The 24,344-nt window shown below is 41.0% G+C and overlaps 1 protein-coding gene across 1 annotated transcript in view; it reads left to right on the forward strand.

Annotated features, from left to right (window-relative positions):
• The first annotated feature begins 5,505 nt into the window (after positions 1-5,505).
• Itprid1 (ITPR interacting domain containing 1) overlaps positions 5,506-24,344 on the forward strand; it is a 134,457-nt gene continuing 115,618 nt past the window's right edge. The window contains exon 1 of the mRNA XM_021191565.1: positions 5,506-5,571. The gene's annotated coding sequence lies outside the window, so the exon portion shown is untranslated. The remainder of the gene's footprint in view (positions 5,572-24,344) is intronic.

Below are 24,344 nucleotides of genomic sequence, written 5' to 3' on the forward strand. Positions count from 1 at the left end.
GATGGTTGAAGTCACTGCCTCTGCCCTCTAGTCTACCACCAAAGAGAAAGGAAATGGGTCTACAGCAGTAGGCCTGTGGCAGGAATGTGACTTTCAGTCTTTGAGACTTGCCTAGACAACACAGTGTCTCTTTGAGTTAAAATAACAAGGGGTGTAGGCGGTGGTGTTTCCAGGGTATTATGCATATGCACAATACCTCAGATCCTTCATCGTAGGTATAATTTTGAACAAAATAAAATATTCTCACCAATTCTTGATTCTCTAATCTGTAAAATTATCAGTTGACCATGATTTTAAAATCTGGCTATAGGTATATTTCTTAGGAACTTTTATACAAGTTCAAAAAAGATCAGTTGTGAAAAATAGTGTTTATAATCAAATTAGGGGTGAGTGTGTAGCACTGGATTCCAGCTAAATAACTTAACATTTTGTAAAACATAGTCAGATGAATGGCTTGGTTTTTAAGTGATGTGTAGGGACCATAAAAGCAAAGAAGTGAGAGCAAGTTCACCTCCAAAAGAGGAATCAGGACCTTTACATGGTGTATGGGAGAAATAGCCCTTCAGGGTTCTTGAAAATTGCATGTGACAGGTCAGATCACTATTAGATATTGGAATGGATTAGAGTAAGAGGAGCCCAGAAAGTATGAGGATCATCAAGGGTATAACAGAGCAATATTCAGAATGAACAGGTAGTGTCAGTACACATGGATTAAAAAAAGTATGAGTGGACTTCAGGGGGACAAGATGATAGGACTTGTTTTGGATGAGAATGAAGACCGGATAAACCACAGATAATGCAAAACTTTTGGCTTGAATTTTAAGACAATAGTCTTGTTACTAATTGAAATCTGACTCACAAGGGGGCATTTCCTGCAGTTGATAATAAATTTTCAGAATATTTAATTTTAGCCAGTATGAGAACCACAGAAGCAAAAACTTACTATTGACTAGTCTGTTGTGCCTAGTGAAGCTTGATTCTGTGAACCTTGCTAGAAGCAGTGAGAAAATGAAGAAAAGTCAGACATAGAAACAAAAAAAAGCTGAGGTCAAGTGAGCTGTGCCCACTCTGATAGAGTAGCAGCTACTGTACAACAACCTGGAACCTCATTCAATTTGTTATGTATGGCATGGGAGGAGGCGTTAGCTAGTCTTTGTAGGAGCTAGTTAGTTATTCGCAGACACTTGCACTTTCACACACTGTCAACATTCATAGTAAACAGTATTGTGAAATGTATGCAAGGCACAGAGGTGATATGAGGTAGGGGCATTAGCATTGCCCTGAGAGGGACACAGAATAGAACCTGATTGTGTGGCTTTGAATCTGGTTCTTATTCTGAATGCGGATGTCCCTCCATGTCTTAAGTCCTTGCCTGTAAAATGGGGTCATGTATGCAATATGATTGTTATGTGCTTTAAAACAGAATGCCATGGAAGATGTCATAATAGGTGAGCATAGCATCAAGGGGAGATTTATAAAAGACAACAGAAGCCCAACATAGCAAGGGTTGAGATCTTGGTGACCTTGTGATTACATAAAGAGGCTGTGGAACCTTTAAGAGGTGGAGCCGAGCAGAAGTTCTTTAGGTCATCACGAACATTGACCCTGGAAGAGATTGAGGTAGCTCTTCTGGAGCCCTGAGTTGGTTTTCAAGAAAATCTTGTTAGAAAACAACAAGCCCTGTCATTTTCTATGCTCTTTGGCTTCCTATTTGAGTTACCTCTCCCATGCTCCTAATCCGTGACCTATAGAATATAAGGTGATCTATCCCGGAGAGACCTCATCCCATACAACACCAACCACATTATTTGGAATTTTGGTCTCTAAAAAAATAAATTATCCACCTCGGGTACTTTTTTTTTTAATAGTAGCAGAAAACTTTCACATACATGGACTAACCCGGAACCTGTCAAACAGAAGGACAGCTGAAGGAGTAGATGCAAATTCATGAGGTTAGACAAAACAGACAACCTGGGGAACGTCTATTAATTCAGTGTATCTGGAAGGTACAGTGTGTATGTCCGGTGTCAGAGACAGTTGAGGCCGGACATGTTACCCTCTGATGTTACTCATCTCTGATAGTCTTTGTTGTTCTCCTTCCCAATGCTTACCACTGCCCCTCTCTGTGTTTGCTTTTCCTTATTTGCTTTTTGTCTTGAATGGTTTTATATGTGAATTGACATAGTTGGTTAAGATTTTGACCTATACAAGTCTGCCCACATCAGTTTTGATACCTAAAACAAAAAGCTAAAATTTCCTCTTTGTTTGAACATCTACTGGTTCCCGCAACATCCAATTTCACCTTTACTACCAAGACAGATCCCACATTGCTCAGGACTCATCTCAATCCTTAGATGTGACAACCTGCACCGTGCTATTAGATGAGTGCTTCGTTTTCTCCTGCTCAGTCTTCAGATGTTCACGCTCTCTGTGTAGTCTCTGCTGCGTCTGAGGGGCTTCTTCCTGACTTCTGTGATCCCCAATTCTGAGTAGTCAACATGCCTTCCTCCTTGGTTCTGGTTCAACAAGAAATAATCAGAAACAGTTAAGAGTTGAGTTTAATTTTTATGGTACGAAATAGAATGACTACCTCTGTATCTTGCCCATGTTCTTTGGACTCGTTGCATCTATGCCTACATTACCAAATAGCCCCACCTTTCTGGTAAGTAGCTGGAAACTTACAGACACTGAGCAAGATATCATTTCATAATCTTAAGTCATCTCTTTGAGACATGGTCTCACTATGTATGCTTGACTGGACTAGAGCTCGATATGTAGACCAGGTTAGCCTTGAACTCACAGAGTGCTTGTCTCTGCCACCCAAGTGCTAGGACTAAAGGCATATACTAACATCCACAGCAAAAGTTTATAATCTTGATAGGGACAATTCAAATAAAAATATTGCCAGACAGACGACCAAGAGATTATCTAAAAGTGAATTGAAACTAGGTTGCTAGCAGGGGGGAAAAAAGTGAGTCTAAACAGAAAAAGGAGACAAGACTAAAAAATGAAGGTTCTCTTTCCAGACCAAGAAAGGAAGAGTTCAAGGTAGAGGAGAGCAAGCACTCTGTGAGTTCAAGGCTAGCCTGCTCTACATATCGAGCTCCAGTCCAGCCAAGTATACATAGTGACACATTTTCTCAAAAAGATGGCTTAAGATTATGAAATGATTTTAAATTTAAAGATCATGACTTGACCACTGGCAGGGGCTGAGAAGGTAGCACACAGGATGGGTGAGAAGGGCCACCCCAAAGTATGGTAAGTGACCATAGATCATTCTGCAAGCAATTAGTCTGGAGGTTCTGTAACCTTGTCAAAGGGGCATCCAGGCTTGGAAACAGAAGCAGGAGCTGTTAGTGCTGTCCTGAACCTTTGGATAGGTATACTGCCCCCCCCCCTTTTTTGAGTGGTATTAGGTCCTCACATGTTGAACCCAGGTGAGGAAAGAAAACAAAAGAGCATGGCTGCCTTAGGTAACCAAGAAAGTCTTTACAAACAAAATAAAACACAGAGGAAGCACTGCCTGAGGCTGCAAAGCCAACACAGAGGGCACACATTGCAGTCATGACTGTGATTACACATGAATGTAAACAGAGGCATGCACTTGATTCTCAAGCATTAGCCCATCTGTGGGAACAGGGAAATATCAAGGGCAGAGGTCTGACCTAGGGATAAAATTACCAATTCATTCCACCTTCCTTTCAGGGTTCTTATGACAATTAACTTGCCAAGTTTCAACCACAAGACCATATGTTTGCTAGGTCACGTGGAGAAATGGGGTTTATTCTGATTATTTGTTTGTGTTAACATTGGAGCAGTGCAACAGTTATCACACTGGACAGATTCAATCTGTCAGGAGACCTCCCCATACACAAACGTGTGAAAGTACTCCAAATGCATGTGAATTTTCAGGAGGTTTTATTTATTAGCTTTTGTGTACATTTATGTAAGTACTATATATGTGCCCAATGCCCACAAAAAGGGTTCTAGATACCCCGAAGCTGTAATTATAGACTAGGTGGCTGAGTGATGCCCTGTGGGTGCTGGAGATTGGACTTAGTCATCCGGAAGAGTGGTGAGTCTTAACCACAGAGTCATCCCCAGCCCTCCAATGGGAAGTTTTCAGTAGGAGAACCCTTTGTCTGAGTCCTCCCCAGCAGACCTTGTGCATAAATGCCTTGGCCTTTCATAGGATAGTGCTCCTGCTGATGCCAGGCCAAATAACTGGTTCTGAAGACCCTTCTTAACTGGCAAGAGAGTATTCAGATATGTCAAGAACAGTTTTGCTCCATTAAATTAATGGTCACTAATTATTCTAGTACTTTGGCAGTTGCTATTCAGCGATGTCACCCCAGCTAGGCTTTTTGATCAACCAAACCACTCATCCATCTGAGCACAAAGAATAACAGGAGCACACTTAACTCTTTCCTTAGAAGCTTTACTCTCATGACTGTATGAGACATACTAACCTCAGACACGAACGGGCCTGGAGACAGGGCTCAGTGATTAAGAGAACATACTATTCTTCCCAGGCACCCAGACTCAGTTTCCAGCATCCGTATTGGGTGGTTCCCAATTGCCTGTCACTCCAGCTCCAGAAGATACAACATCCTCTCTGGATCCCATGGGCCCCTGCACACAAATGGCATACAGAGACACAGACACATACCTACCCACACATAAATTTAAAAATTAATCTAATGTAAGATGTAGGGCCATTATCCTACCCTAATTCGTACGTGGGATTTCTGAGTCATGAGTCCTAAGTCAACCCACTAGACAGGTTCCCTGATTCTTTGGCCTCTCCAGTCCATTTTACTTTCGCATGCTCTGTTCTCACCACAAAGACTCCTTGGCATTTCCCCAAAGACACTGTCAGATTCTGCTGTCTTAGTGCTCTCTGCCTTCAGTGTTCTCCAGGCAGTCTAAGCCCCATTCTTCAGGAAAGTACTATGCCCTGAGAACCAGTGGGGGCATTATCCTCCAGAAAGCCCCCTTCCCTTGAATGAATTCACCCTCTCTGGATCTGGGCCTCAAAATTCCTCAGTGAGATCTCACTGCTGATCTGCATTCCAGATGCCACAAACTGTAGGCTCCTTTAGGAGCAGAGTGAGTTGCTCATCTTCATAGAACCCTTCCCTAGCCTTGGGTGCAGCATGAAGTAGAGCTCAGAGGATCTTCAGGGCACATGGATGGATGCCAAGAACCTCCTTCAGTTAGATTCATTTCTGAGGGAGCTGTGTTGTCCAGATCCCCTCTTTTCAGTGTCTCCTTTGGCTCAGGAAAACAAGTTTTTCCTTAGAACAAATGGGCGTGGAGTATGAAAATATCATGCAGGATTAGTCAAATGCTCTACTGCTTCCTGGTCTATGTCTTTCAGACAGTTTAGGAGTGGATCTTGCAGCAGGTGGATGGGGATGTGGGGGAGACAGGGGGTTCTGGTGAGCATCTAGGGAGGTGGCTCAGGTGAACAGCTGTGAGGGGCTGATGAGCAGCTTCAAGGGGCCCCGGTGAGCTGTGACTTGGAGAATGAACATTGCTTGTCCCCAGAACTCTACTCCAGCTGGGAAGGTAAGACTGTTTGCTAACTTCATGAGTCACAGTACCCTGCATGTTCTTGTGGCAGCCTGAAAGAAAACACTGAGTTCTCCTGTTGCCTTCCCCCACGTAATGTGGAGACTCTGGGGCTGTAACCTGAATAACAGGCTCACAAGGAATGCAAGTGAAATTGACCAAATTGGGTTGCTAAACACAAATGGGAAGATTTCAGTGTTGTGGATGCTGAAGGTGTTGAAATGCTCCCTGGGAGAAACACTAATTAGAGTTGTATGGGGCTAAGAATCCGCAGGTGAATGGTGTGGGCATGAGTGCTAGCTGATTCCAGGGAAAGAGAAGAAATGGAGGAAAGGTCAGAGGAGCGATAGACAAGACAGACACAAACACACAGAGACACACCCAGACACACCTACACACACACACACACACACACACACACACACACACCATGAAAGTTCAATTTCTAACTTTGAACTGGTGATGCTTATGTGAATATGCCATTCAATAACAAGTTCTAGAATGATATTTTGATACTTTATCTTTAACAGTTAAAGACTGCTAATTAATGAAACATCTGTTGAACACTAATGAAATTAAATGTTCCAACCAAACAGTAGAACATACTTGCGTTCTACTCTGTGTGTGTGTGTGTGTGTGTGTGTGTGTGTGTGTGTTGAGAGCAATTACATTTGGCAGGTATTTAAAAGTCAGTCATGGCTCTCTGTCTCTCTGCCACTTCTGGTTTGGTTTGGGGGCTCGGGCCTATTTTAGTTGCCATTACAGAGGAACATTCAAGACAAAAGGAAATGATTTGATAATTATTGATTCTTATTCAATCATCTTCAGCTAAATAGTAATTTTAAAGCATCCTTCTCCCAGCTCTTCTCAGTCAAGATCTGGAACGTGGAGTAAAGAATTTAGAGAAAAGCTTTCTGTTTGTTATGCTTTTTGAGAGAATCATTGTAATGATGCCTTTTCTTTTATTGCTTCTCAATAAAAACGTGTTGTAAATGCAGTGAAGGAAACTCACTGCTTTCTGTGGCATCAGTAAAAACCAGAGGCAATGCAATGAACTACTATATGGACACTAAAATTAGGCATGTGTGGGCTTCATCATACCAGCCGTGATGAGATAAAAGGTGTCCAGAACAGTGAGTAACTGCAGCTTGCCATGACTGCTTAGTTCAGCTGAGAAAGCAGGGACGGAATGAATTTCCTCAGCCTTATCTACCCTCTGCCATTTTCTAAGCTCGCTATGAGCCAGCCTGATCTACTTACACAAGCAAGGATGTGAGGAGGAAGCCTGCTTGAGAGAAGGAGAACAAGGAACTAGAGAACAGACACCAAGTATGACCCAGAGTGAAGGGAAAGTGTGAGTTGACCCTTCTCAGGGTATGAGTGGATGAAGTCATTACGCTAATTGAGAGGCTATGTGTTTCAAATAGCTCTCCACCGACATATGCTGCTCGATTCTTAATTAAACATTAACCTTTTACAAATTGAAGTGTGCTACTAAAGGGAGGGAGAGAAGTACAATGAGGAACAGTAGGCAACAAACAGCAACCTGGACATTTTCCAGAGAGTCAGGGACACAGCGCCGGGTAAGATGAAGGGGTTGGGAGCTTAGAGATAACACCTTCCTTCTAAACAGCACATTCATCTGTTATTAATTTTCAAATCTAAGATGCAAAAAATGATGGGTGTCCTTGCTTTTACATAGATCTCATTGTACTTTGAATGTCTTGTGTCTTGATTATTACACTGGAACTTCTTCACCCCTCCTCTAATCCTTTTCTTTCATACCAAATAGTCCCATCATTATATAGAAGTGTACAGTTAAAAATCTAAATGTGATACTTTTTTTGACCCCCATTATTACCCTATTTTGTTCCTCCGTTCCCTCTTTCATTACACACAATGCACATGTGAACACATATTTAGCTCTAGATTCTGCATAGATTCCCTCCACTCTGGGTGGTCCTTGGTTCCTCTCTAGTTCCTTGTTCTCCTTCCCTCATGCAGGCCCCCTTAGTTGATATTGTTGATCCTCCTATAGGGTTGCAGACCCCTTTATCCCCTTGGGTATTTCACTGGGATGAGATGGAATCTCAAAGTGGCTTTAATTTACATTTCTCTAGTGGCTAGTGGTGTTGCAGTTGTGTCTGAGGCATATATGTTTAACATTATACTGTCCTCTTGTGGATTGGGCCCTTCATTAGTATGAATGCTTTACCCTTTCTCACTAGTTCCAGTTTGAAGTCTCCTTTGCCAGACATTAAAGCAGTGACAGTCTTTCCCTAAGATCCATTTGCTTGTCCAACAGCCTTTTCAATCCTTTTACCCAAAGAGTGTCTGTCTTTTGTGATGCAATGCATTTCTTGGAAGCAGCAAGTAGATGTTTCCTGCAGATTGATTCTAGTCTGCTAGTCTGTATCTTTTGATTAGGAAATTAAGACCCATTAATATTCAGAGTTATTATTGAAAGGTTTGTGTTGATTCCTGTCCATGTATTTGTGTGTGTGTGTGTGTGTGTGTGTGTGTGTGTGTTTAATTCCCCCCTTCATCTTTCTCAGTGGCTTAGCTGTTATTCTACTGTGGTTTGTTCTTTCTTGTGGGCCCACAGACAAATTTGTTCTTCAATTCTAGAGGATTCTTCACAGTATTTTCTGCCAACCTGGCTTAGCGATTATGAATTGCTTTAGCTTATTTTTGCCATGAAAAATTTTTGTTCATAATAGATAGTTTTGCTGGGTGCAGTGGTATGGTTTGGCAGTTATCTTTTAGTACTTTTAGTGATAGTAATTTGGGCCATTCTTGCTTTTAAACTTTCTGTTAGAAAAATCTGCTGTTATTTTTCCAGGAATGCGTTTGTATGTGACTTGGTGTTTCTTTCTTGGTGCTTTCAGTATACTTTCTTTGTTGTATATTTAATGTTTTAATTATACTATGGCAAGGGAGGTTCTTTTATGATCTGTCTGAGGACCTAAATGCTGGATTGGCATATCTTTCCCTGGCAATGGGACATTTTCTGTCATAATGTTTTTTAAATGTTTCTCAACCTTTAGAACTATGTTTGTTTGTTTTCTTCCTCCATGCCTATTCATAGACTTGGTCTTTTCAGAACACCGTGTCTATGTTGGCATCCACACTGGTACCTTATTACTGTTTGACCTTTGCCCTTGTTTGTTCTAATCCCTCCACCTGTCTTCAAGCTCAGATGTTCTTCCCTCATCTTGGTATAGTTCCTTGTAGAAACTTAGCATAGAGATTTTTGTTCAACCCATAATTTTTTCACGTACAGTATTTCACTTTTTCCACTACTCACATCTCTTTGTTGAATTCTTTTTCATATCTTACATAGCCTTCTTTACTTCATCCAGCCACTTTGGTTAAGAATAAAGAGCTTAATTTTTTTCTTTGACTTCTTTGAACATATTTAAAATCATTCTTTTGAGTGCTCTGTCTGGGTATTTAGTTACTGTCTTATTGTTGCAAAGAGACACCATGATCAAGGCAACATATAAAAGATAGATAAGATAGATATAAAACATAGATAAGAGAGAAACATTCTGGAAATATCAAATTTAAAATATTTTCAGAGAAGAACAGTTCTATAGAGAAGAATACATGTACAAGTCTTTGAAAAAGCTATCTCAGTGATCATTTAAAGTGTACTTAACAGTCATGGTCTTATTTGTATTCTTATTTACTTTTCTAAGTCTTTTGCTGTGTGATTTAACACAACTCAGATGGCTCAGATTGCACATAGTGATCTCAGGGGTGGTGAGGATCCTATAAAGGGTGCAGAAGGTGTATCTGACTCAGAAATGGAAAAGAAACAGCTTTTACCCAGGGATGTAGATAACAGGAGATGGGGCCAAGATTTGAATTGAAGTCTGTCTCACTGGAGTTTATGCAATTGAGGGAAATAACAAAAATTTCCTAAACACAAAAGCTTTATGTTCTCACATAGCCACGCTTAGAGCCTTGCATGTCCATTTACACATGCAACTGACAAAATAATGTCTTGTGGAAAACTTGTCTAGGACCAAAGCTGTTTTACTCAGAAGTACCTGTGGAACTATAAGTATGTATCTTGTTGAATGGTAAGAGATGAGCATATGGCGGTCTCTTAGTCAGCGTTGCTATGGCTGTGGTTAAGCACCGTGATCAAAAGCATCTGGGAGGGAAAGAGCTTATTTTGTTCATACTTCCATATCACAGTTCATCATTAAAGTAAGTTAGGACATAAACTCAGGGCCACAACCTGGAGGCTGGAGCTGATGCAGAGGTCATGGAGGAGTGCTACTTACTGTCTTGGTCCTCATGACTTGCTCAACCTGTTTTCTTAGAAAACCCAGAGCCAAGAGCCTAGAAGTACCACCACCCACAGTGAACTGGCCCTTCCCCCATCAGTCACTAATTAAGAAAAGGCCCTACAGTCTTGCCTATAGCCAATCTCATGGAGTCCTTTTCTTAAGCGTGTATTTGTGTGTGTGTGTGTGTGTGTGTGTGTGTGCTCACATATGCCTCCCTCCACCCCCATGCCTGCATGTGTGTGTGTGCATGCGTTGGATGACACTCACTTGCACAATAAGAGCTAATAGTTCAGCAGTGGTTGTCCTCATGATAGGGAAGGAGATAACCCAGCAGTGCCTCAGTGTATAAAGCAGGAAGTTTCAGAAATCATGATCCAGTATAGAAAGGCAAGAAAATCCAGAAGAGAAGGCCGCAGAAGCTGGAATCTAATGCAGCTATAGAAGCAAAGGCAGTCAAGCACAGGCTGCTTTCTCCTCAAACCTTTCTGTATCAGGGCTACTAAGTGGAAGGTGCCACCAACTTGGAGGGCAGATCTTTCCCCCCTCATTTCCCTTATAAAACTGTTCTCACAAACGTGTCCAAAAGTGTATCTTTTAAGTGATTCTAAATTCCATCAAGTTAAAAGTCACGACTAACGTCTTCAGCCTGAGAATATTTTCAAGATGCTACCCTGTTGACTTTGGTTGAGTGCAGCTCCTCAACACTGGAGAAGATAAGGAATTTGTTTTCTCCTAGCCTCTAAGAAAGAATGTAATCTGTCTTAGTCAGTGTTCTATTGCTATGGGAAGACACAATGAACATGGCCACTCTTCTAAAAGAAAGTATTTAAGTTAGAGCTTGCTTACAGTTTCAGAGGTTTAGTCCATGATCATCATGACTGGAAGCATGGCTCCAGCAATATGTTGAAGTAGTACTTGAAATGCATATCATCCTGGAATTTAGGCTTGGCATAAACTTTTGAAACCACAAAGCCCTCCCCCAGTGATACACTTCCTCCAACCAGTTCTCACCTCTTAATCCTTCTAATGTTATCAAAGGCTTCCACTCCTAATGACTAAGCCTTCAAATATAAGAGCTAACTGGGGCCATTGTCATTCAAACTACCACACAGTCATACTGAGGCTTTGATTTTGCTTATTATACTATTTTTTCTGACTCCTACAACTAAGAAATAATTTCATATTTTCTTAAGCAATTTAAGTTGTCCTCATTTCTTATTGTAGCAACAGCAAATGAATACAGTTTGAAATAGACTTGCAAGTGAACTTGATGCTGCAAGCATAGAACATCTACAAAGAATGAAATAGCTGAAGCAAGTTTCTGAGTGAGGGATAGAAAAATCAGGTCATTAGGTTAGGTTTGAGGTACATTGGTCAAAAATTGAGCTTTCATGTTATTCTTCCTTAATTTCAGGGTCCACAGTGAAAAAATGCTACAGTTGCATACAGTAAATAATTTGCACAGGACACAGGACATTTTCTGCACAGTGTAGAAAATTACAGAACAGTTTCATCAGGGTAAAAGGAATAATTATGTTTGCATTTAATTTATGTTTGAGCTGTTCTTGATTGTTTAAACCTTTTTAAACCTGAAAGAACAAATTTAACTGCACATAATCAATTATTTAGAACTATGGGAAATTTTTTATGAACCAATTCCCACAGAGCACACAGCTCCTGAATCTGAATCTTCTATCACTATCCAGGAGATGGGAAAGAAGTTGGACAAGCCACAGAATTTCCCCAAGGTTCCCATTTGTGATATTTTGCCCAGTTCATCAACACAAGCAGAGAATCTTGACTCCAAGATATTAAAAGAATGCTAGAGATGCCAGGAGTTCAGATTTCTTGTTTTATCTATAACTAGCATAATGCATGAAGCAGCTTTTAGCACGAAGTGACAGGAGAACACGGGCTGTCCTTGGATGATGTACACTTGCCGGCAAGCTTCTAATGCATTTTCTAGATTTGATGAATGATGTGAAAAGGCTGGATTCAGGATGCTATCTTTTTAAAACAGCCAGCTGAGAAAGCCATGAGAACAGACCAGTAAGCAGCATTCATCCATGATTTCTAATTCAAAGAGCTATTATATAAAGAAATGTCTATCTGGCTCCATAAAAAACTACCTACTACAGTAAGTGCGCACAAAGAGATTGAATCGTGCTCCTTAAGGGACCTTCAGCACTTTTAGATGGGTTCACATTTATCTGTAAAATTCACACATAAGCCATTCCTCATTGGGATTTTAGAAGTCCTTTTTGTTTACTTAGTTGTTTATGATTTATTTTTGGATAGTGTTCTATTTGCTTTCATGTTGTTCTGATAAAGACCATGACCAAAGGAAACTTGGAGAAGAAAGGGTTAATTTCATCTTACATAGCCAGGTCACAATCCATCATGGAGGGCAAGAACTCAGGGCAGGAACCTGTGTCTGGAACTGAAGTAGAGGCCTTGGGGGAATGCAGCTTATTGGCCTGCTTCCTATAGCTTGCTTTAGTTGCTTTGTTCATTTGCCTGCAGTGCAAATTCACCACATACTTTCCTGGTGACTGTGAAAGACAGAAAAATGTCCTAGGTCCAGTGTAACTGGAGTAACAGACAGTTGTAAGCTGTCTTGTGGATGCTGGCAACTAGTCCTGAATCCTCTGCAATAGTAGTAAGGGCTCTTAATCACTGAGTGATCTTTCTAGCTAATCAGCTTGTTTTCTTATATAGTTCTTTTTTTGTTGTTGTTGGGTTTTTTGTTTTGTTTTTTGTTTGTTTGTTTGTTTTTTGTTTTTTGTTTTTTGAGACAGAGTTTCTCTGTGTAGCCCTGGCTGTCCTGGAACTCACTTTGTAGACCAGGTTGACCTCAAACTCAGAAATCTGCCTGCCTCTGCCTCCCGAGTGCTGGGATTAAAGGGGTGCACCACCATGCCCGGCTTCTTATATAGTTTTCTTATATAGTTTAGGGACAGTATTGAACTCAGTGAGTTGATTCTTTCCCCCTCCCCCGATCAATTAACAATCAAGAAGATGCCTCTACATATATCCCATATGCCAATCTGATGATTTGAGATTGTTCTGACCAGCTTCCCAAAGGCTGGGATGATAACACGTCATGTCTTGCTTTGCCTTTCTTACTAATGAGGTGGTATTTGTTGACTTAGGTGCTACTTGTAAAGTTCTCAGTTCTTCTTGAAATAAAGAGAAGAACTTTTGGATAAAAATGCCTTTTTTTTAAGGCAGAGAACTATGAACTTAACAATGCTGAATGCACTCTAGCTTAGGGGATTCATGGAAGAAATAAGACAAGAGATAGTACAGGAAGCATGCCAGTAAGGAAGTAGCTATTCAGTGATACTGATACTGTTGTATGCCCAAGACAATGCGTTGGAAGCTGTATATACTCATTTTGTTCATATGAATTATCCCTGGATTCTTGGTAGTGACCCTTCCAGTGAAACATGTTGTCTTGATAGTAAATAGGACAGAATCAATACCTGCTTCCTACAGAACTGGGTGAAGTCAACTTAATACCATATATCATGTGTTTATTGAACAATTGTTTCCTATAAGCAAAGTAAATGAGTATATTGTCCAGGAGCCTAAAGTGTTCTAGAAAACATTTCCCTAAAGCACTCATTTACACTCAGAGACATTTTATACCTTATTTACAGTGACAAGCAATACATGCACACACATATACCTTAAGTCATGGCTAGTGGTTCCATTCTAGGATTGTAGATTAGAATGTAGTTTGTTTTGTTCTTTGACTATAAGACAAGCTTTAACAAATTCATTGTTAAAAAGCAATTTTGGTTTTCTTACTGCCTTTCATCTACTTTGCAGAGCAGTTAATTGAAGTCATAAGAATGAACATTTTCCCCTTTGGGGATCAATATAGCAAGGTAGAAAAGGAAATAATTTTTGTTGCTAGTTATAATGCAGCCCATAAATTTTTATGTCTTGAATTGTCTTGCTTTGAAAACATTTTACTCACCTATCTTCTGTTAGCTTCTTTCACATACTATTATAACTATTTGTTTATGACTTTATCTGCATTCTTCAAGCAGTCTTAATGCAGAAAAAAAATCTATTATTTTCATACCCATAGCTCCCTGAAGAATGCTAGCCCAAAGATGCTACTTGATAAACTGTGTAGAGATGAAATAAAAGTGAATAATGTTCAGGTCCAGATGTAAAAGCCAGATTCCTCACCAAGCTCCAGGACTATGTATCCAAGTTCATAGCACGATTACTATTGCTGTCATCCATCATCATCATCATCATCATCACCACCATCAGTCTAACAACACATAAAATGATGGTATCAGGTTTAGAAACAATTCCTCATGTGTTATTACTTTGATCCTTAAAATAATTCTGCATTAGGAACATCAATAAAAGTATATCTGCTCTGCAGTGAGTTTTCAGCTCACACTGAGACCTGCTTAAGTTCTCACAGCTGGACAAACTGACCTGAAGCTCAGCTCTGTGCTCTGAGTACTGAGATTCTGCGTCTTGCTTTGTTTAGATGGCTACTCAATGTCCACCTTGTGCTTTGTGTTCAGTACTGCTTAACCCAGTATGTTTGATGTTTGGTGCATAAGTTCTATGTGAGTTGCTCTGTCTGTCCATTATCTCTGTCCTGTAGACATCAATAAGATCATTTCTTTGTCACCATTGTGACAAAAAAAAAAAAAAATGCTTTCCAGCCATTGGTAAAAGTCCCATTGGGTAAAAACCAGTTCCAGTTGAGGCTCAATGGTCTAACAGCAGGCACAATGTAAAAACTGCTCTGGGACAGTCAAATGAAGAATGAGGAAGTTGTGCCCTTCTTCGGCTGGCAGCAGCATTTGATTTACAATTTAAAAAAAAATGAATTGACTAATAGAGCTATAGTGATGAGAATAAATAGGAAATATTTATCGAGCAGGCATGAAGTGCTAATTCAAAATCTAAGGAGAACAATATACAGCATTGTTAAATGCCTTCCTAAAATGAAACACCATCTTAAAGTCCATCTAGTGGAACACAGAGCAATTTGGGACCAGCCAAACTCATGATCGGCACTTAGCAGCTAGATATGCCATATTATCTTCTAGAGATTAGTTAGAAGAGAATTGCCTTTCTTTTATTTTAGTGGCTTGCTAACCAATAAATCAGTTCCAATCATTGTTTAACTGTATTGTCCACAGAGATTATATTGTCAAGTAAGTTTCTGGCTCATTGGTACTATTCAGAACATTTTGAGTTTTAATTTTTTTTACATGAATAAGGAGAGAAGGAACACATTGCTCTAACCTATTGATGTATATAAAGCACCAGGACACACATAGACCTTGGCAAACATAGAACAGAACCAAAGGGCTAAATCATCTTCCTTCCCATTTAAATTTATCAGAAAATAGAAGTATCCCACTATTTATGCAAGAATAGACTTTTTTGAATTACAGCAATTGGTATACTCTAGTTTTTGAACTCTGGTCTTGAATTTGGAAGTTCAGTAGACTATGCATATATGGTGGTTAGTTTTTGTTGTTGTTGTTGTCGTTGTTGTTTTTGCTGTTGTTAGTGTTTTGTTTTGTTTTCAACAAGACACAAAATATTGTCAACTGGGAAGAGGGAAACTCAGCTGAGGAATTGCCCCCATCAGATTGGCTTTTGGGCATGGCAGAGGGGCATTTCCTTGATTAATGACTGATGTAGAAGGACCAAGCCAACTGTGTGCAGTGCCAGCCTATGCAGATAAGTGGTGGGTGCTACAAGAAAACAATCTGAGCAAGCCAAGGGGAGAGAAGCAGTAGGCAGCGGTCCTTCTTGGTTCCTGCTGCAGTTCTTGTCTCCAAGTTCTTGCCTTGCGTTCTTTCCTGGGTGTCTCTCAATGGTACACTGTGGGATAGAAGTATACCCCAATGAATCCTTGCCTCCCCAAGCTACTCTTTTGCTTATAGTATTTTTCATATAAACAGAAAACAAACTAGAAAAGCTTAAGATCAGATAGGCTTGGCCACAACACATAGGGTGACAGGATAAACTATTTTACATAGATGGTCCAGTTTCTGCATCTATAAAATGATGCAATAGTGTCTTTCATGTAGATTCATTGGGAGAATCAAATAAGATAATGACATAAGCTTCCACTCTGGGACTTGGCACAGTAAGTAATACATGAGGGTCATCTCGTTGCTGTATTTTCCATTGAAATGGGACAAGAGTTCTTTTGACAGAGTTTTGACATTATCTGTACAGGGTGGTTCTTATGATCTGATCAGAAATGAACATTGAAAGGTCTTGTTCCCCAATCAATAAAGATGCTAGTGGCTAATAGATGGGTGGAAGAGGCAGAACTTCCAATTTCTGGTAGGTAGGGTAGCAGACACAGGAGAAGAAAGGATTCACCATGATTGGTGTGTGTGTGTGTGTGTGTGTGTGTGTGTGTGTGTGTGTGAGAGAGAGAGAGAGAGAGAGAGAGAGAGAGAGAGAGAGAGAGAGAGAGAGCCATCAGCCATGTGAGAGGTGCTGAGCTTGGAGTGAAGAAAAGGGCACACTAGTTGAGAGAAGCTTAGAAAAGTCTGACCATCGAGCAAAAAGCATATTAAAAATAAGCTAATGTGTGTGTATCTTTCATCCGCGGATCCAAAGGAACCTGGGCAGGGCTAGTGGTGCAGTTTGCTTGGAGCTTAAAGTGGGGTACTAGAAACTATACACTACAATTATCACTTTCTGGAGGGGGGGTTGGGAAACACTTTAATTGCACAGAACATACATCTAATGAAGATGACGGGAAGTGAACTTTTCTCCCAGCCCAGGATTTTTCTCTAGAGCACTAACCATTGCTCAGCCCCCATCACCATCCCAATTACCTCAGCAGAAAGGTTTCCCCAGATGGCAAGGAGTCCAGCAGCACAGCTCTCCAGCTTAATCAGGATATTATATAACTGTATCCTGTGAGGGAAGGGTGTGGATATAAAAGAACAATGTCAAGTACACGGGTCAGGATCCAACCAGGGGAGGAGGCTCACAGACAAAAACAAGGGTTTTGAAATGCCTCAGGTCTAAATAGAGGAAATTTACAAACCTGGCCAATTCAGATTATTAACCTCACCCTAGGCTAGAAAGAATTAGCATTTTCCATGCACACTATGGTTTGGGGTTGGGGAACTATTTAACTAAAATTCCCAATGATCTGATCTTTATGCCAGCTCTTTTGCTAACCTAGACCTGAATGCTTTTCCCTCGATAGTCTGAATGCATTAGCTAGAGAGCTCAGCAATACAGCCGGGTCCATTCTAGAGTTATCAGCAACTGGATGGTAGCAGTTTCGGTGTTCATGTAGATGAGAAGTCTCCCACCTTCATGCTTCATGGCTTACTTCCCTACTTTGATATTCTAACCTTCCCTCGTTTGTTTTTTCTGGACTGGGATCTCCTATTGAAACTTCTTTCCAAAGTGAACTCATTTATTTCCTTGGCATTAACTGAGATCTGATTTTGTGCTGATGACACAGGTCAGCTCAGATTTCATCACTCAACTTCTGACACCCATACCTAGTGTCTCTCTCTCTCTCTCTCTCTCTCTCTCTCTCTCTCTCTCTCTCTGCCTTTATATTTTCAAGGGAAACCCAAACTTTACATTTTCCTGACAAAACTCTATAGACCCTTCCACGAACTTCTGACTCCCTCTCTCATCCCTATTAGACAAATACAAACATTTACCCAAGTTGGAAACCTGAGAACAGTCTTAGAATTTTGCTTCCTCCTACATAATAGAACAAAATAAAACCTGCTGACTTTTCTTTCCACATAAGGCTAAAATAACTCACTTCTCTGTTCTTATCTGATGGGCCTTTCACCGGGATGTTTTACCTGCTCCCCAGCTTCCTGTCTTCAGGCTTGTTGATTCCAACCACTTTATTCCCCATATGGAAGCAATACAAAACATTTTTAGGATAAAAATCTGATCATGTCATTTCCAACTGCCCTCCAAATTAAGTTTGCACTGGGATGTGAAGTGTGTTGCGTGTATTCTAACTACTCCTTTGCTCTGTGGCTCTGCTACCTGACTTGTCTCTTCCTGTACTACAGACCCTTGCAAGTCTTCAGCTGGACCATTTTACCTCTTGGCTTTAGACTTGTGCACATGCTGTGTCTCTCTAACCACTCTCTTCCTCCTGCTGCAAGAAATGGGTTTATGCTTAGCTCCTGCAGCCATTCTAAATCTACCCCAGGCAGGCATAGGGTGCAGGTGAATCCAGTACATTAAGACACATTAATACTCAGTCTTCCTTTATCCTCATTTCCTAGGACAGCTTGTTAATGGCAGAAGGATTGTACCAGAGAATCCCTCTGTCAGATTCAAGACACCCTAGACTAACTGCAGAGCATCCCTAAATCCTGTTTTGTGACACTGTCAAATTTCTGAGCTTTAAGGGGTTTGTTTCCTTAACCTCACTATCCTAGTATAGCATTACTAAGTGAATCCCAAGAGATCAAGATAATGAGAATAATTTACTTAGTGGAATGTAGGCATGTGTGGCATCACACCCAGGCTTGCCTTTTTTTATCTTGTCCTGAGCTAGGAACTGGAGAACCTCTTTGCTTCTTTCCTTTCCCCTTCCTGATGTCTCCTCTGTAGTTGACTCCTGTTCTTACTCAGGACCATCTATAGAAAATGTAACTTCCAGGCTGCTTCATGCTAATTTACAGTTGGGCAGTGTCCTCCTGTTCTATGCAACTATACTGTCATTTTGGATTTCCTTCTTTATCTTTTCCTTTAGACGGTGAACACTTCAATGTACTTAAAGATATCACACTCACTGAAGTCCCGTGGACAGTAGGGTCCCTTGAACTGTCCTCTTAGTTTGGTCATCCTTCCAGGGACTGGAGCTGTGTATGTATTTATGCCTAGTTCCCTTGGAACTTTCCTATCAATGTTTCTGTGCATTGAATCTCTCAGGCCTGAATACCAAGTCCCACTGTGTGTGTGTGTGTGTGTGTGTGTGTGTGTGTTCCAGTGATGGTTTGCAATGCAAATCACTGGACTGGTAACAGGCAGTACCATAACCATGGTAACCAAATAAAGACAAGTTGCTTGCCTTCCTCAGGAAAGTGCATTCTAGCATTGCATTCTGCCCTGGTGTCACTGCCAGTGGGTCAAAGGGCATTGAAGAAATGAGCAATTTCATAGAAATAAAAAGACAACAGAGCCATTGCATTGTTCCCCACACTCTTCCTCACAGCCCAGAATTTGTGACTAATAATCCCATCATTTGTATTTTCTGTTACTTTTTATTTTTCTTATAGAGATGAAGGGAGAGAGAATGAGTCATTGTGTGTTTTCTCCTTGAACTTAACAACGGATGCTTTTGGCAAGCAGATCATTCTGGGCTTTCATAACAATTAGCTTTTAAGTAGGAGCAGATAGAAACCTGGGTCACTTTGGTCACCTGGACTTTTCCATCTTAGCAATGGTAAGACAGGAAATAAAAAGTACCAAGACCTCTACATTCTCAGTGCAACTACAACAAGGTCCAGGCCCACTTCTAGGTTGAGATCCCTTCACTCTGCTACTGTAAGTCTTATAATCTCTTTTATCCCAGCCTATGGGAGGTGTTAAAGCTCTGCTCTCACTTCCTCCCTGTTGGAATGAGAGGGCAGCTTGAGTTTGTTCTGGGATCCCTCACCTGCAGCTGTATGACTGGGCAACTCCCAGGAAGAAAGTCATTAGCAGTTGGTAAAGTGATCCAACTGCCATGGATTCAGGCCTGGATACCTTCATGTGCCACTGCCTGGGTGGCTACTATTATCATGGAAAGGTCTGATGTTCCGGGTTCAAGCTTGTTTGGTTTCATCCCTGAAGGATCCACTGTTTCCAGCAAAGTGTTCATGGAGTGATGCAGAAATGGTGTGTTTTCCTTGGGTAGCTCTTCTTTGCTCACTGGGATCTTTATGTCTTCTTTTCACTGCTTATTTTCATTTTTAACTAAACAATGAATTTATAAAACATGATGAAGGAGTTTAGTGTACTAGAGACATGCAAAATGTGGGGTGTGTGTGTGTGTGTGTGTGTGTGTGTGTGTGTGTGTGCAAAATGTGTATGGAAGCGAAAATCTTGACAGAACAGAGAATGTTCTTTCAGGCAACTTGCCAAATAAAATGAAGAGGACATGGTTACATTTGACTCTTAGATTCACAATCTTTATTTGATTCTTGGTTTGATTCTTTTGAAGTCTACCCCAAATAATTCATTGGCCACACTAATGCTGCAAATTGTATGGTTGGCATATGTGCAGTGTGTGTGTGTGTGTGTGGGGTGTCATTATTTTGTTTTCCACCTGAAATTCAAATACAACCGGCTACTCTGTTTAGTTGCTGAGACATGCACCGTGATTAAAGGATAAGAAGTGGAGAAGGTGCTTAGTGAGCCAATGAGCAAACTTCTCACTATAAAAATGTTACTGTTTATATCCCACTGAAACATCACCCATCTATTGTTGCCTTAGTGCCACACGTAGGAAAGGGTTTCATATGGAAATGTACACATTAAGATGGGAAGCAAACAACAGCACAATCAGAACAGTTTGGAGTCGAGTGAGGCAAGACTCACTATGATGATATGAACATTTTCGTTTTAGCGGTTTCCAAACTAAAAATTGTAAATGGCTATGACCCTGATGATATGCATGGCCACCTGAAAGAGTGCTGGATGAGAGCTACTCCCTGCATTCTTCTCTTGGCTGCCCAGTGTGGCTATTCACCCTCAGAACAATCTCTTCTAGGACACTAACAAACCCCAGGGAATGAGGCACAGATATGTTTTGCACATACAAAAAAAAAAAAAAAAGAAGAAGAAGGAGGAGGAAGAGGAGGAGGAGGAGGAAAAAGAAGGAAAGAAAGAACAAAAGAAAAAGAAAAAGAAAAAGATAAAGAAAAAGAAAAAAAGAAAGCCAAACAAACAAAGCTGTATAGTTGTAGTGGTTGCTTCTTCTCTATAGGATTTTCTGTTACTTCTAGTTTGGGCCCCTACTGGCTTTAGATGGTTGGGGAGAGGTAATAAATCTTCTTTCACCCAAACTTGGCCCTGTGACGTTTATATTGTTTGTCTTATTTTCATCTCTAGTCTGGAGAATCCTTTATTCATTAGCAGAGATAGTTCTCCTGCCTCTCTGTCTGCCTGTGTGACTTCTGCCTCTTCCTCAGTGTGCGTCTTGGAAAGCTTGGGAGATTTTCTCTCATTTTCCCCACCCTATCAAGCGTCTTCCAACAGATTCTACATACCTGAGCATAGGGAGCCTGCACAGCTCTCCCGAGCTTTCCCCAGCAGTAGCCTCTGCCTTAGTCAGAGTTATTATTGTTTTGACGAAACAGCATAACCGAAGCCAAGTTGGGAAGGAAAGGGTTTATTTGACTTGAGCCTTAACTTTACATTGTTCATCACTGAAGAAAGTCAGGACGGAAACTCAAGAAGTGCAGGAGCTGGTGCAGAGGTCGTGGAAGGGTGCTGTTAACTGGCTTGCTCCTCATGGTTTGCTTGGTCTGCTTCCTTACAGAACCCATGACCACCAGCCCAGGAACATCCCCAGACACAAAGGGCTGGGACTTCCCTTATCAATCACTACTATAGAAAATGCCTGAAAGGCTTGTCTACCACTGGATCTTATGGAAGCACGTTCTTAATGGAGGTTTTGATCTCTCAGTTGACTTTAGCTTGTGTCAAAGTGACATAAAACCATCCAGCACAGGTGCATAGTTAGGGTAATATGGGAGGTCTTTTGTTGGGGGTTTTATTCTAACCAGAGACTATAGCACATTCAAAACTCTGAGTAATCTATGCGGCTGACTTCTTAACTTCCATAGAAAACACCCACGGAGCAGAGACTTGGCAGCTCTTTTTGATTCTTGTGTCCACATTTATCCCATTCGCCTCTTCACTGGTTGATTATTTTCATATTCTATGCAACTACATTGCTGATGCTTTTATTGTCACAGATAGCATCATGTTATTCAGAAACACTTATATTTTGATACAGCCAAATTTAAGCATCTTTTGCTCTAAATAGTTTTTTTTTCTTCATTTTTATCTTGATTAATCAGGGCTTTTCTACTCTAAGTTCTAACAATACTTTCCTATGTTTCTCATAGCTTTGTTCATCTGTCTCCTTGTTGCCCTTTTACCTTATGATTTCAGATGGAATTTAAGGCCATTCCGAGACTGACCTACCTGGGATCCATCCCATATACAGTCACTAAACCTAGACACAATTGTGTATGCCAACAAGTGTTTACTGACAGGAGCCTGATATAGCTGTCTCCTGAGAGGCTCTGCCAGTGCCTGACAAATACAGAAATGGATGCTCTTAACCAACCAATGGACTAAGCACAGGGGTCCCCAATGATGGAGCTAGAGAATGAACTCAAGGGGTTTACAGCTTCATAGGAGGAGCAACAATATGAAACAAGCAGTACCCCAGAGCTCCCTGGGACTAAACCACCAACCAAAGAGTATACATGGAGGGCCCCATGGCTCCAGCCACATATGTAGCAGAGGATGGCCTTGTCCATCATCAATGGGAGGAGAGGCCCTTGGTCTTGTGAAGGCTCAATGCCCCAGTGTAGGGGAATGCCAGGACCAAGAAGCAGAAGTGGGTGGGTTGGTGAGCAGGGGAAGGGGGAAGGGAATAGGAAGTTTTTGGAGGCGAAACCAGGAAAGGGGATAACATTTGAAATGTAAACAAAGAAACTATCTAAAAAAAAAACAAAAACAAAGAAACAAAAAAACAGATGGGATTTAATCCTGCTAACTGTGTGAAGTAGGGGTTTAAATAATTTAAATAGCTATTTTCTCCCGAGTGAGTATTTTCTTGTCCCAAAGTAAGTTACTGCTAGACTGACTGGCTTTCTTGACTCTTAACTCAAAATCATGGCCTCCTCTCCCTTCCCTTTTCTGTCTCCTTCCAGAAACTGCTGAGATTTTCTTCTCTGCCCTGTGGGGATTGGACTTTTCCCTTAATATGAAATTGTCCCTGAGTTTCCTTTGGAATCCATTTTAAGTTTTACTCTTTATGTGTGCATGTGTATGAAAATGATGTGCTCATTCATGGTTCATGTGTGTTTGAGTACACATGCCTGTGCTGGTAGGTGGACACAGATGTGTGCTGGTAGGTGGACATGTGTGTGTGTGTGGGGGGGGGGGTGCCACAGGGCAACCTCAGCTGCTGTTCCTCAGGTTCAGGCCTTTTTCTTCTTGACACAGAATCTCTCCAGAATTCAAGAGAAGGACGAGGCTGGTAAGCTAGTCAGTCACAGAGACCTGTCTGTCTTTTATCTCTCCAGGACTGGGAATATAATTTCCTAGACCACCTCACCTAGTTTTTTTTCCCCCATATTTAAATTTAATCTTGTTTTTACAGTCCAGGTTTTATCCCTCTTCCAGTTCACCCTCTGACTGTTCCACATCCCATACCTCCCCCCCCTTCCCCTTATCCACAAGAATGTCCCTATCCCTCCCACCCACCCCCACCCCATCAGAACTCTCTACTCCTTAGGGCCTCCAGTCTCTTGAGGGTTAGGTGCATTTTCTCTGACTGAGTCCAAATCCTGCAGTCCTCTACTATGTATGTGTTGGGGGGTCTCATATCAGCTGGTGTATGCTGCCTGGTTGGTGGTCCAGTGTTTGAGAGATCTTGGGGATCTGGGTTAATTGAGACTGCTGGTCCTCCTACAGGGTTGCCCTCCTCCACATCATCTTCCAGCTTTTCCCTAGTTCAACCACAGGGTCAGCAGCTTCTGTCCATTGGTTGGGTGCAAATATCTGCATCTGACTCTTTTAGTTGCTTGTTGGGTCTTTCGGAGGGCAATCATGATAGGCCCATTTTTTGTGAGCACATCATAGCCTCAGTAATAGTGTCAGGCCTTGGGGGCCTCCCCTTGAGCTGGATCCCAATTTGGGCCTATCACTGGACCTCCTTTTCCTGAGGCTCCTCTCCATTTTTGTCCCTGGAGTTCTTTCAGACAGAAACAATTATGGGTCAGAGTTTTTTACTGCAGTTTTTTGGGATCAAACTCAGTTCTTTGTCCTTGCGAGGTAAGCAACGGTGTTATCTTTTTTAAAAAACAAAACAAAAACCAAAACCTGAGTTTTTAATTTTCTTTATTTATAAGACTAAGAGCCTCAAATGGGGACCTTATGTTCCAGTGTAATACTTTGATAGCAAGGTGTTAAGCTATATTTTCCACCAATTAAGTATGTCCACTAAATATAGTATTTATATTTGTCTATTTTCCTAGTTCAGCTGTCAGTTCTGAGAATGTTGTATTAATAGTTTTTTATATGATTAGCAGTCCCAATTTCTGCTTCAATCACCTCTTCAGTTTTATTTTATGTTTACAGAAGTTATATACTAGATACTAACACCCATAATCTATGATTCTGGAATATGAATACTGACTGTTCATGTGATGCACAATGACATATTGGCCTGAT

This window comes from Mus pahari, chromosome 2, assembly GCF_900095145.1.
Source record: "Mus pahari chromosome 2, PAHARI_EIJ_v1.1, whole genome shotgun sequence".
Classification (NCBI taxonomy): Eukaryota; Metazoa; Chordata; class Mammalia; order Rodentia; family Muridae; genus Mus; species Mus pahari.